This window comes from Poromitra crassiceps (assembly GCF_964638095.1).
Source record: "Poromitra crassiceps genome assembly, chromosome: 1".
Lineage (NCBI taxonomy): Eukaryota > Metazoa > Chordata > Actinopteri > Beryciformes > Melamphaidae > Poromitra > Poromitra crassiceps.
Genome location: NC_139623.1, coordinates 68,331,042 through 68,337,904, shown reverse-complemented (window position 1 = coordinate 68,337,904; position 6,863 = coordinate 68,331,042). Strand labels below are relative to the sequence as shown.

The 6,863-nt window shown below is 39.4% G+C and overlaps 1 protein-coding gene across 1 annotated transcript in view; it reads left to right on the top strand.

The window, feature by feature from the left end:
• Window positions 1–6,863, top strand: part of LOC310782492 (neurobeachin-like) — a gene marked incomplete at its 5' end in the record, with an annotated part of 447,634 nt that overhangs the window by 130,366 nt on the left and 310,405 nt on the right. The window lies entirely within an intron of this gene.

The following is a 6,863-nucleotide window of genomic DNA, read 5'->3' as shown; positions in this document are numbered from 1 at the left end:
GGCCACACAACAAATCATAATACCCTTGTACAGAATCAAGAAAAGAAAAGAAAAGAAAGGTCATTTCATTGAGACATTCACTTTCGAAAAAAACAATTATACTGGGTACAATGTTCCCTGTCTTAGTCGCCAGGCATTTTCTATAAATCTGGCTAAAACAAAAATTTCCTTATCAAAAAGCCAACTCAACATATGACCTTCTGACAGCCAAAACAAATCGGGATTCTTCAACTGGATTTTCTCAAATAAAGGATTTCTCAAATCATTGTATATGGGACAATTAAACAAAATGAAATTCATCCTCCACAACACCAAGATCACAAAAAACACACAAACGCAACTCTTCAGGAACACATGTATATCTACCTACCTCAATTGCCAGTGGTAGGGTACCAGTTCTTAACTGAGCACATAGGGACCTCTGTCCTCTTTTTAGATTTGACATTATATATGGTTCAGTAAAATAATCTTCATTAATTTGGACATAATTTCTGAGCTTTGGTTTCTTCCAAATCTCCTCCATCCATTGTTCCTTTTGAATCTGAAACAGTTGTTGTTTGACTATACTTACATTACACTGTAGATTATTCATAAAAATCATATGTAAATCACAAAATGAAAATATTGCAGATACCTCTCTTGACCAAGGATAACTGTGTGCTCTGTCCCAATTAAAGATCTTTTTGGTCACCCTATCCTCTGGCAACTGGACAAGGCGGTTCCACAAACGAGCCATTTCACCTCTCTGCTTAACAAGACATGACTCCCATCCCATATCCCCTTCAACAGCCACCTTCGCAGTATATTTATGCACTCCAAGAAAGCATCTCATGGCTGGACTCTGGATAGTATTACAGTCAGACGCATCCTCAAAACCCCACACTCCTGCAACATCAAATAAAATGGAACCAACCATTGAATCATAAAGTTTAGAAAATGTTGAGAAGCCAAGGTCAGGACATGGTTTCATTTTACTCATCACAGAGCCTAACGCTCTTCCTGCAGACTCTGCCAGTACTTTTCTTCCTTCTGAAAAGCTCATGTTTTCATTAAAAACAAAACCAAGATATTTATACGAGGAAGTGTACATTAAAGGCATTGAACCAAACTGAAATACATAATCACTCTGCTGTACACATTTTTTCCTAAAATGTATAGTCTGAGTTTTTTCACTGTTGATGGCAAGTCTCCATTTACTGCACCATGTGCTCATAATATTCAACATTCTTTGTAAATTAACCTCTTTCTCAGCAATCAAAACAATATTGTCTGCGTACAACAAAATACTAAAGTTCATATTATCAATTGGTATACCTAAGTTGGCCTGCTTGCTTTCTTGAGCTAAAAAAAGTGAATAAAGTAGGGGAGAGCACGTCTCCTTGCTTCACTCCGAATGGAGTAGGAAACCAGCCAGTTCTAAAATGATTCAACTGCAGACAAGCAACAGGATAATTGTACAATGCTTTGATAGCATTATAAAATGTACCATCGATACCAGCAGAAATTAATTTATATTGCAAAAGATCTCTATGTATCCAATCAAAAGCTTTCTTGAAATCAACAAAACAAACAAATGTATTTTTACCTTCTTGTAGTCTAGCTCTCTCACAGAGGAGATTGCATAAATATGATCGATACATGCCCTGTTTTTCCTAAAACCATTTTGCTCATCCACCAACATACCTTGAGTCTCTAAATAGTTATTCAGTCTGTTACTAAGGACTCCAGAAAACAATTTATGCACGGTACTAATCAAACTGATTCCTCTGTAATTCAATGGAACTCTTGGGTCAGCTTTTGCAGATTTAGGGATGGGTTTGATTATGGATTTATTCCACATGGATGGAATAATACCATTCTGAAAACATGTTTGACATAGACGATGTAACACATTCAACATAGCAGGAGTCTTAAGAACCTCATTAGAGAGGTCCTCAACACCCACAGCCTTATTTAGATTAGCTCTATCTACTACCCTCTCCACCTCTTCTAAAGTGATGTCACAATTCAGCATATGATTTGAGCAGTATGCTGCATTACTCATCCGACTTTCAAGATCACATTTTAAATTACAGCTGTCATTTAGAAATTGATCATTAAATATAGGAGGACTACTACATGCATACAAATTACTATAATCCGTCTCCCACTTCTTTAATATTGATTGATTGCTTTATTGCAGACTCATGGTCCATAGAAAAAACATACATACATAAATAGATAGATACACACAAATAACATAAAAAATATACATTTCACTTTAAAAAACAACTGGTCAAATAAAAAAACATTAAAATAAATTCATATGCAGGCTTTTAAGCCAATGTGCCCTGAGACTGGACGTATATCGAGTGCAGCTCTTGACTGGGTTAGTGAGAGCCACAATTATGCTGTTTCCAGACACATCCAGTCTACACTTAAATTTGTACATGAGATTCCTCAGTACTGCCTGAAATGTGTTAACTCGTGCAGTAACAAACATCTCACTCGCACTGCACCATCGAGGTCTCTTGAGAATTATCCTCATAGCATCATTATATGCCACTTGTAGTTTCTGCAGGCTTGCTTTTTTGTAACTTGACCACAAGTGGGCAGTGTAAAGCGGAGTACAATAGGCTCTGAACAAAGTCACCTTTACATTATACGAACACATACTGAACTTACGTGCCAGGGTGTTTGCTTGTGCATACATTTGGCGGCACTGTCTATAAATATCATCATCATCAGTCATGTGTTCAGTGATAATATGTCCAAGATACTTTACCTTGCTGTTTACACAGAGATCATTATTGGACAACTTAAAATCAGGAAATATCTGATGCTTGTCCTCTTTGGTTCTACTGATTAATATGACACTCTTGCTGGCATTGTATTTTATATCATTTTCCAAGCCATACTCGGTGCATATTGCAAGGAGCTGCTGAAGACCAGCGCTACTCGGGCTGAGGATGGCCAAGTCATCTGCGTACATCAGATGGTTCACCAATGTATCGCCAATCATGCACCCAGTCTTACAGGCTGGAGATATAGGGCTCTATCGTTGCAGCGGCGCAGTTTCTAGGCCGAGCGCCAGCCGCAGCGCAAAGCAGTGGGCGTGGAAAGGCGCACTTGATATCTTGGTATCGGCGCTAAACTCAGCCTCAACCATTATAACCACGCCTTTTAAGCGTAAAATTATGCATTGTCCGCTCATTGGAGAATTGCAGGGAAGAGACACACGCTTGCCTTTTAAGCTCCAATTCCTGGACAAATCCGGTAAAACCAGACAAAGCCAAGGGCTCCGCCGCCCCCCCCTCCCTTCATCCGGTCTGTCTATCTCCATATATAGGCTATTATTCCATATTATTATGCTTCTCAAACCAATCTAACTGCAGTTAAAATACTGCAAGCATGTAAATACGCTACACTATAGCAAGACCAAAGTGAAAATAATGTTCTAAATGCATCTGATAGAAAAAAATATTGCCTATGGCTGGATGTCATGAGATTAGATGAAAGTTTGGCCAGAATGATATCGTTTTATCTCTCCTCCCCCACTGCACGATGCAACATCCTCTGAATGACACCTATCACTTTTACTGGATCTGATAACTTTATTCTATTTAATTTACTGTATTTTATTATTGAGTAATAGTATTTTATTTGGCCTATATATGCGTCCCCCCCACCCCCTGCCCACAGGCTCTGACAAATATGTTCATTCTCAATAAAATCTTCAGTAATCAATCAGAGTGACTTTAAAAGCCAGATTGGCAGCAGCTGGCCAGTGTGATCAATATGGCAGAGCAGAACAGAGCCACCAAATTCACAGCTGAGGAGAAGATGGTGCTGGCGAATCAGGTGATATATCTGTCCACCATTCATTTTGAATAGCTACAAAACAACTCTTTACTGAAGTCGTTTATTAATCTATCCATCCAGGTTCAAATGTACCAAAAGACATTATTTGGGGAGGGGAATTACCCCCTCGGGAGGGCTGAGGCCTGGCGGAGAATAGCTGTCAGCGTCAGCTCGGCGTCTGGCACTGTCAGAACGAAGTCTGTTCAACTTACAAGGCGATCAGGGTTTATTTTCTATGTTATCTTTTGTGTGCTATTTTCTATCCTGCTTTTCATTCAGGCTCAGCAGGTTTGCGAGCACAGAGGCTTATATAGGCTTCTAAACAGGTGAAGGGTGTCATTGGAAATTGCTACAGATTGCCACTGCTCTCCTATAGGCTGCCCTGTTGTGCTGGTCTTACTAGAGCGGGAAACAGGCCGACGTCTTGTTCAGCACCTCGGACAGCTCCGCTGCCACAGACGGGGGAAACATTTGGAAATAATTCTAACTACTATGCTTTGCACAGAGAAAATATAAATACAACAGACTATTCTGGAATGAATAGCTGTAAGGAAGAGTGGGGTTTGAAGAAGCGCTACACAACAGTTTATCCAGTTTCTCTCTTTCTCTCTTTCTTTCTCTCTCCCTTTCTCTCACATTAAACGATATACATGCCTATAATGTCAATTATCTGAATGAAATAATAATACATATTAATTAGGAATATTAGTAATATTAGTAGCCTAGCTAATTTCGGGGGGGGGGGGGGGGGTAATAAAACGTAGAGCTATATTACACATAAATGGGGATTATTATGATAGCCTAAACTAAATTTATGAAACTGCATTACAGCTTCACCCAAAGCCTGAGAAGGGTTGCAATCTTATATTCTATTGTATTCTAAAGTATTTTTTTCTATATATTGTATTCTCCATTCACTTTCCTGTCCCCGGTGCACAGAATCCTGCTTTAGGCCTGCTTTTCAAAAGCGCAAAGCGCTAAAAGTAGGCCAGGTCGGAAGATGGCTGGAAGATAGCAGTACGCCGGTATTTAGCGCCGACACGCCCACTTTGGCGCATTCAGGGACTCCGCCACGCCCATTCGGCCTAAAGCGCATTTGGCAGCCTAAAGCCTATTGCTATCTTGCCGAAACAGGTGCAAGGCACGTTTTTTTGCGGTTAAGGCCCGTAATAGCGCCGATGGCCTGTGGGAGAATAGAGCCCATAATATCTATCTATCTATCTATCTATCTATATATCTATCTATCTATCTATCTATATAATGTATATATATATATATATTAGGGGTGTCACGATATTTCGTCGCACGATATATCGCGATATCAAAACGTCAGGATATGCGTATCGTCAGAAAAAAATTATATCGTAAAAATAAAAATAAATAATAATAAAATTGTTTTTGCTCCTGAATAATAATAGAACAAATTTAGCAGAATCAACACGCATGAGTGAGGGGGTAGACTACTACTGGCATGGCAAAACAGCTCAAGGGGTACATAAGATTACATAAGTTTAGGGACCATTGAGCATGAGTTATTTAAGAAATAGATTGTATACTTTATTTTTCTTTCACCATGCAACAAACATTTAGTTTGTGACAGTGTGACACATTCTATTGCAAGAGAAGCATTATCTTCCATGTTGTTTTCTAGTTATTATAATAACAATTTCCAAAAACAGCATTTGTTTTGTATTTTGTGTATTTCAAATGAAAGACTATTTTTCCAGTATTTTCCCAGGGCTCCCTTGAAAAGAGGTTTCGATTTCAACGGGACTCACATGGTTAAATAAATGATAAATAAATACATAAAAATTATTTACTTTTGTTAAAAAAAATATTGTTAAAATATCATATCGTATCGTTATCGTGAACCCAATATCGTGTATCGTATCGTATCGTGAAATTAGTGTATCATGACACCCCTAATATATATATATATATATATATATTTATATTTATATATTTATATATATCCCCCCTGCTCAATTTCAATAAACCTTTATGGCATATTATTACAATACAACAATACTGGTAACTATGTCTACAACAATACTGGTGTTGACAGTGTTGACAGTAATAGAAGATGCCAAATCATTCAAAACAATAACCATTTTGCTTTTAGGAACATCGTGCCAGCGTGCGGCGCTGTTCCAAAACGTGTCAACGTGTGTTGTTGCCTGGGAAACGCACATGCCATAATACAACTGTTCGCATCACATCCCATAGTAGTATGATGATACTTGGGATGCCATTGTGAACATAGATGGGAACAGGTTAGCTAAAAGTTTAGCGTCACCAGTAGAGATGCTGCGATCCGATCATGTGATCGGATATCGGCGCGATATCAGCCAAAAAACATGGATCGGATCGGATCGGATTCCAGCGAAAATGACCGATCCAAGGCTCCGATATAAGCACTCCATTCCATGACTCCGCTCCAGGATTTCTATCCAGCATGCAGCAGCAGCAGCAGCAGCAGCACATAGGCCGCGTTGAGCCTAGGATGGCCAGGGCCAAAACGTCAGACACACCCGTCCTTAACCTATGTGCGATTCGAAATCACGCGTCCGCACCAGTTTGACAGTTTCAAATTATAACAAAACAACCACTATTGCAATTTGCAATACATGTCCCGCAAGGTTTCTGAGATTAGGGGAAAGTCTGAGCTGGCGTTACGCTAAACCAAACGTGGGGATGAGGCAGCGGATTTGTTTTGGCGTTAACGTTAACGTTGTGATGATGGCTAACGTTAGCTAGCTGGTTAGGCTAACTAGTTGCAGGGCAGCGCTCCACAAGCTTGTTGTGACCAAAACCCCCGCATTTAAAGCATTTCATACTCACAGAGCTGGCGCATTAGCCTACTCAAAATGAAACGTCCAGGGTTTGTGTCTCCAAAATCAACTAACGCTAAACGTTACATGCAAGCTAACGTAGCTAGCTGCGGAGCACTCATGATCTATAAGGAAAACGAATGCGCACATAGCCTACATAATTGTCAACATCACATACATGTATTTTCTTTA